The following is a 7,865-nucleotide window of genomic DNA, read 5'->3' on the forward strand; positions in this document are numbered from 1 at the left end:
TGCAGGTTACCTATTAAACTAATCACAATCTCCAGTAACATTCCTTGTCCTTAAAGTACCCCCCCCCCCCCCCAACTACCTGCTATGTCCAGGGCCAGGTCCTTGATGAGGTGACCGACGATAGCGTAAGCCACAGCCACCACCACGACAGCTGCCATCAGCAGATATAGCATGGATTTAGGCAGCTGGATAATGTCCCTAGGAGGAGGCTTATATTCCTTATAGAGAATATCCTCATCATTAATAAAGATTTTTATCAAATGTCCTGCTTTGTCTGTTAGGTTTAAACTTTTCACGACATCCATGTTGGCGGTGTTCGTGGTGGTCCGCTGCTTTGTAATGCAGGATGTTTTCTGCGATGAGTTCCTTCCCAACGTCCACAAAGTTACTCCACAATGTCCCGAGGTTGTAGGATTCTCTTATCCAAGCCTTTCAATGAGTCAATGCTGCATGCAGACTTAAATACACAGAATAAGAAGTACATTAACTGACTGTGTATTCATTTCAACAAATGGACACAAAAGTAAACGTATGGAATATTATTCACTCAATATCATAAAAAGAAAATGAGTCATTGATAGAGACTGATTTCAAGTACCACTTCTAAACCCAAATAGGCTGAGGGAAAAACATAAAACGCTCACCTTGGAATTTCAGTTATTCAATTGTAAAGTGAATGCTGTCCGCCAAAATCCTCAACTTTGATCATGTCTTCACAACCACCCGTTCTTTTATGTTCGATTATATTGGGATATGTGATCAAAGTGTTGTTCCAGTGTTGCCTAGGTGAGCAAGCAGGGGAGGTTCCTTAGCAGAAGAGCTTGATCTAGTGTAAGTCAGAGAGCACGTGCGGTGGCCACTGTCCAGGGTGCTGAAGGCGCTCTGGCAGTACCCTCTGGTAACAGCGATGAGAGAATAGCGCACCGAGACAGGATTGGCAGATTACTGCAAGAGAACAAGAAACCTTGGGTAGTCCCGCCCCCTAATCCACTCCCCCATGATCAAACCAGAGGATCAGAACAGAAGTCAATGCAAAAGAAGGTAGTGTCGGTTGACAATCAGCTAATCTCTCGTGGACAGATGAAACGGCGAGAATCTGTCAAGGCTCACGTAGAATTGTGATTACGAGCAGCAGTAGTTCCTGGTTTTGGGTTTTCGTCATTTATTATTCACTGAAGGCGGTGCTTTAGATGGTGTGGTGATTTTCAAGCCCGTGTGCAGATGATAAAAGGTTTCCACTAGATTCCACAGCTACAAAGTCAAAATTGGCTATATTTGCTTCCTTCCTTTGCACAAAGGTAATGACTGAATGCCAAATCACCCCCTTCCCCATGCCCCTCGGCCCTCCATTTACCTTCACACGCACCTCCGCCATATGCACAAGTGTCCCTCAAAGCTGAGGGAGTGAAAATGATGTAGGGAGTACGGTAGGGACTAATTAGACTAGAGCTGGGACGATAAACCGAAAATGATTAACACCGACCATACCGATAACTTAACGCAGCTATTTTGCTGATAACGTTCATTATGGTAAGTAGCCTATACTAAAATGTGAAGTTTGAAATGAAATATGTTTGCTAATATGTGTGATTGTTAATGGGACAATGGCTACAACCATCACACTAGTAGTAGTAGTTTAAAGGGTGATAAAAAATAAAAACTGTGGTGCACATCGTTATAAACTTATTGTTCTATGTATCATTATCGCATCAATTTAGGCAATTTTTTGCGATATGGATTTTTATCCATATTTCGCCCAGCTCTAAATTAGACCCTCCAATAACCACTTTGACCAGGCTTGAGGCCAGCGGCGTCGTTAGCAAGCTAGCAAGTGCAAGCTAGCTAGCTAACTTGCCATAAATGTTTAATGCTTTTCGACCTGTCCCCAAATGATTATAATTGGTTCAGAGTTTGTTTTGATATTTTAACCTGCGTGTTGTGATCGCTTTTGGCGTGGGGGGACAAAATACAGTTATGCACGATGGCGCACCCGCACAGCCGGTTTGGGTTCCGTGTTAGGCACCGCATTATTTTTGAGTTTGCGCAATTTCACACAAAAAAATTGAGAGGTGTGCCTAATTATATGCCTTGTGCATTTGACTGTCCGATTCTATATTTTACATGTATAAAAGATGAAATACCTCCCAAATGAAATGTTTAACTATTTCCAAGGGTTATATCTTGTAAAACGACAGGGAGGATTTGTTAATTTGAGTTTCATGCGCATTTTATTTTTTATAAGTGGAACATGAATTGCATCATTCAAGTCATGAGTCTGTCTCGAAGTTGATGAGTTTATTCATCCCCTCGTCACTCTCTGGAAGTCACCCTCTGAGTTATAAACAACACATGACAACGGACAGCGGACTAAACTCCACTCCATTGTGAATGAAGTTTCTGATGGCTCCACCAACGGAGTGGAGCAGAAACCAAACTTTGTGGAATCTAGCCCCGACTACATCGATTCCCCCAAAGTGAATACTTAAAAAAAATATATAATATGAAATGACTACTTTGTACCTATGTTTGTCCTCTGTAGTTGTGTGTATTTATTTGTTTGCTGAAATCCATACTTTTTCAATAAATGTCAATCAAATACAACCACCGATTTGTTTCCTTGTTGAGATTCAATTGGCACATGTGCATTTTTGCTGAGTTGCCATCTTAGCAGCAATGAGCAAACAGTCAGTAGTTATTTGATTAACATTTATTGAAAAAATATTGATTTCACCTAGAGGTCGACCGATTAATCAGAATGGCCGATTAATTAGGGCTGATTTCAAGTTTTCATAACAATCGGAAATCGGTATTTTTGGACGCCGATTTGGCCGATTTTTTTTACACCTTTATTTAACTAGGCAAGTCAGTTAAGAACACATTCTTATTTTCAATGACGGCCTAGGAACTGTGGGTTAACTGCCTTGTTCTGGGGCAGAACAACATATTTACCTTGTCAGCTCGGGGATTCAATCTTGCAACCTTACGGTTAACTAGTCCAACGCTCTAACCACCTACTTTACATTGCACTCCACAAGGAGCCTGCTTGTTACGCGAATGCAGTAAGAAGCCAAGGTAAGTTGCTAGCTAGCATTAAACTTATCTTATAAAAAACAATCAATCAATCATAATCACTAGTTAACTACACATGGTTGATGATATTACTAGTTTATCTAGCCTGTCCTGCGTTGCATATAATCGCTTAGGTACACGTTGCTCCAACGTGTACCTAACCATAAACATCAATGCCTTTCTTAAAATCAATACACAAGTATATATTTTTAAACCTGCATATTTAGTTAATATTGCCTGCTAACATGAATTTCTTTTAACTAGGGAAAATGTGTCACTTCTCTTGCAACAGAGTCAGGGTATATGCAGCAGTTTGGGCCGCCTGGCTCGTTGCGAACTGTGAAGACTATTTCTTCCTATCAAAGACAGCCGACTTCGCCAAACTGGGGATGATTTAACAAAAGCGCATTTGCGAAAAAAGCACAATCGTTGCACGACTGTACCTAACCATAAACATCAATGCCTTTCTTAAAATCAATACACAGAAGTATATATTTTTAAACCTGCATATTTAGCTAAAAGAAATCCAGGTTAGAGGGCAATATTAACCAGGTGAAATTGTGTCACTTCTCTTGCGTTCATTGCACGCAGAGCCAGGGTATATGCAACCGTTTGGGCCACCTGGCTCGTTGCAAAACTAATTTGCCAGAATTTTACGTAATTATGTCATAACATTGAAGGTTGTGCAATGTAACAGGAATATTTAGACTTAGGGATGCCACCCGTTAGATAAAATACAGAACTGTTTCGTATTTCACTGAAAGGAAAAACGTTTTGTTTTCGAGATGATAGTTTCCGGATTCAACCATATTAATGACCTAAGGCTCGTATTTCTGTATGTTTATTATATTATAATTAAGTCTATGATTTGATAGAGCAGCCTGACTGAGCGATGGTAGGCACCAGCAGGCTCGTAAGCATTCATTCAAACAGCACTTTCGTGCGTTTTGCCAGCAGCTCTTCGCTGTGCTTCAAGCGTTGCGCTGTTTATATCTTCAAGCCTGTCAACTCCCAAGATTAGGCTGGTGTAACCAATGTGAAATGGCTAGCTAGTTAGCAGGGTGCGCGCTAATAGCGTTTCAAACATCACTCGCTCTGATACTTGGAGTAGTTGTTCCCCTTGCTCTGCATGGGTAACGCTGCTTCGAGGGTAGCTGTTGTCGATGTGTTCCTGGTTCGAGCCCAGGTAGGAGCGAGGAGAGGGACGGAAGCTATACTGTTACACTGGCAATACTAAAGTGCCTATAAGAACATCCAATAGTCAAAGGTATATGAAATACAAATCGTATAGAGAGAAATAGTCCTATAATTCCTATAATAACTACAACCTAAAACTTCTTACCTGGGAATATTGAAGACTCATGTTAAAAGGAACCCCCAGCTTTCATATGTTCTCATGTTCTGAGCAAGGAACTTAAACGTTAGCTTTTTAAATGGCACATATTGCACTTTTACTTTCTTCTCCAACACTTTGTATTTGCATTATTTAAACCAAATTGAACATGTTTTATTATTTATTTGAGGCTAAATTGATTTTATTGATGTATTATATTAAGTTAAAATAAGTGTTCATTCAGTATTGTTGTAATTGTCATTATTACAAATAAAAATCAAATGTTAAAAAATCGGCAGATTAATCGGTATCAGCTTTTTTGGTCCTCCAATAATAGGTATCGGTGTTGAAAAATCATAATCGGTCGACCTCTAATTTCACCAGACAGATATGCAACTACAGAGGACAAACATAAGTACCAGGTAGGTGTTTCATATTATTATTATTTTTTTATATTGACCTTGGGTGTATCGATGTAGTCTGAGCTAGATTCCACAAAGCCTGGTCTCTGCTCCACTCCGTTGGTGGAATCTACATAAACCTCCTTCACCATGGAGTGGAGTCCACTTGACCAGCGGTTCCCAAACTGTGGGGTACGTGCTCGGCAGGGAACTCAGTCCGGCTTTCAACTTACTCTGGAAAGTTGTAATAGTAGTCACCTTGTCCTAAAGAGATTTACACGGTTATCAAAACGTCAGTGGCGCAGAGGTTTACGGCACTGCATCTCAGTGCAAGAGGTTTCACTACTGTCCCTGGTTCGAATCCAGGCTGTATCACATCTGGACGTAATTGGGAATCCTATAGGGTGGTGCACAATTGGCCCAGTGTTGTCCGGGGTAGGCTGTCATTGTAAATAAGATTTTGTTCTTAACTGACTTGCCTAGTTAGAGGTTCAAATAACAAAAATATTTAAGCCTACACAAGACACAGCCCACATTTTAAGTGTTTCTAAAATGTATGGTGGAAAAACGATTGGAACCATTTCTGTTTGACTGTCAGGTTTTATGGGTATTAGGCCTCATACTATGGTACTCTATTCAGAAGTAAAACAGGAAATGTTTTACTTCATTCACTAGAGAATTGTACTTCTAAGTAACCTAGATTAACATTTAGCAGCATCAGCAGGATTGTATAATGTTCGACTGTTAACTCAAATCAAATGGTATTCCCTCAAAATAAATAGCTGATCCTGAAAGGCTCTCAATATTGCCCCACTAGCGCTCGAGGCTAACGTTAGTTAGCTATTTTCCCGGGAAACTAACAGGCGCGTAATTTGACATTCCATCTCAAAATCAAAGGCTTATTTTTCTTACACGACGCTTGTAGTAAGTAGCTAGCTATTTTTGAAACATTATACTCAGAGAATTGTAAAAAGGTCGTACCATTATTAACTAGCTTGCAAGCCAGGATATAGTACCAAAACTAGCTAGCTAACGTTAGCTTGTAAACAAGCCGCATCGTCGGTGTAAGCGAGCTTCGGGTTTTAATGAATGTAACGGCAGTACTAGACAAAATGCAATAACGTAAGCTAGCCAACTAGGTAATGTTACCTGTAGAAACAGACTTTTCAAATAGCTGTCTTCTATAGGGTTCGTCGTTTTTCATTCCAGTGCAGTTAGTAAAATGTTTCCTGTCCATCCTACTGTCACAGCTGGCTAGTTCATTTCTTATCCACCCACTAACGTTAACTACCTAACAGTTAGTTAACGTTAGCTGAAACAGCGACCCCCACTGTTCTGTCACGCGAAGTGCATTGCCATTGTACCTCCAGATATATGGCGAAAGTCTGAACATTCACATTTATTTCTCACATGTAATCTGAAGATCTGCAAATGGATGCCTTTTTCTTTGACAAGCTGCCTTCCACCTCACAATCAACTCCTAAAACCAGACATGAGACTTCCCAGGTACAGCTATTGATTGACCTTTTCTGACATTATATATCTAGTTACAGTAGATAGTTAAATCGGATTTACATCGTTGATTCTAATAGTTCCGCTGTATGTTCTTGTGATTGCAGATGAATGTCTCCTGCCCCCAGATGGACCCTGATGAAGGTCTTGGCACTGACCACGACTCAACCAATGAGCGATCTTCATCCATGACCATGAGCACGGATGAGAGTCAGGAACACCAGATAAGGTATTTAAATCCCTAGTCAAGACTCTTTATTTGTTCGTGAATAGTTCAAGTCCTACTCCGGTCTCCGTTTCAGCTAATTTGTCGCGCGATTTGGGGACACATAGTAAAGGAAGAAACTCAAAGGAAAGTCACGTCATCTGTGGAAAGTCAACCACTGCGTTAATGTTGATTTAAAATGAATGAACTAAATGTACTTTCTTGCTTTAAGTTCCAGGATAGATGACATTGGCAAGAAGGTCCAGGACCTGGTTGGGAAGATAAACGACAGCCGGACCATGGACCAGACGATTATGGACAACTTTCAGGACAAGCTAGTAGAAAAGGTATGTAGCTAACTGCCAACATCACGGTTTATCAAACCACATTTTATTGGTCGTGTACACATATTTAGCAGATGTTATTGCGGGTGTAGCAAAATGCTTATGTTCCTATCTCCAACAGTGCAGTAATACCTAACAATACACGCAAATCCCCAAAATAAAAAAGGAATTAAGAAATATAAAAATATTAGAACGAGCAATGTCAGAGTCCAGAATATAAATATATATATGTGTGTGTTAAGGCATTATGGACAGTATATGAATAGAAAAGCTGTGTACAGAAGTAGTTATATAGGAAAATCCTTGACTAGAATACAGTATATACATATGAAGTGGGTAAAACAGTATGTAAACGTCATTAAAGTGACCAGTGTTCAATGACTATGTACATAGGGCATAGTTATCACACCAGTTGCTCAACAATTCAAAATGTACTTTCCCAATGTGTATTTACTTCAAGAAACCAAATGCACATATGTATAAATGGGTATGTTATATTTGTAGGCCATTGTGTTGTACAACATTGCCATAGACTGTCCAACAGTTTCATTATAGCATACTCTACATACTATTCTATGTCAATGCTCTCCATCAGGTGGCTGAGATCTGCGGGCAGATGAAGGAGCACATGTACACTGTCTATGAGGAAAACAGCCATGCCATGCAGGCCACGCTCCAGGAGCTTACTCTGGTGCTGGAGAGCTGCAGTAGGCTCAACACTGAGCTACACGCTGTCTCCCAGGCCCTGGCAGGACTCAACAGGGGCCTGACTCTGCACCGGAGTACTGAGTGACTACACTCTTATAAATAAAGGGTTCCAAAGGGGTTCTTTGGCTGTCCCCATAGGAGAACCCTTCTTGGTTCAAGGTAGTATCCTTTTGGTTCCAGGTAGTACCCTTTTGGGTTCCATAAAGAACCCTTTGCACAGAGGGTTCTACATGGAAACCAAAAAATTTTCTCCTGTGGGGACAGCCGAAGAACCCTTTTGGAACCCTTTTTTC

Source organism: Salmo trutta, chromosome 14 (genome assembly GCF_901001165.1).
Source record: "Salmo trutta chromosome 14, fSalTru1.1, whole genome shotgun sequence".
NCBI classification, from domain to species: domain Eukaryota; kingdom Metazoa; phylum Chordata; class Actinopteri; order Salmoniformes; family Salmonidae; genus Salmo; species Salmo trutta.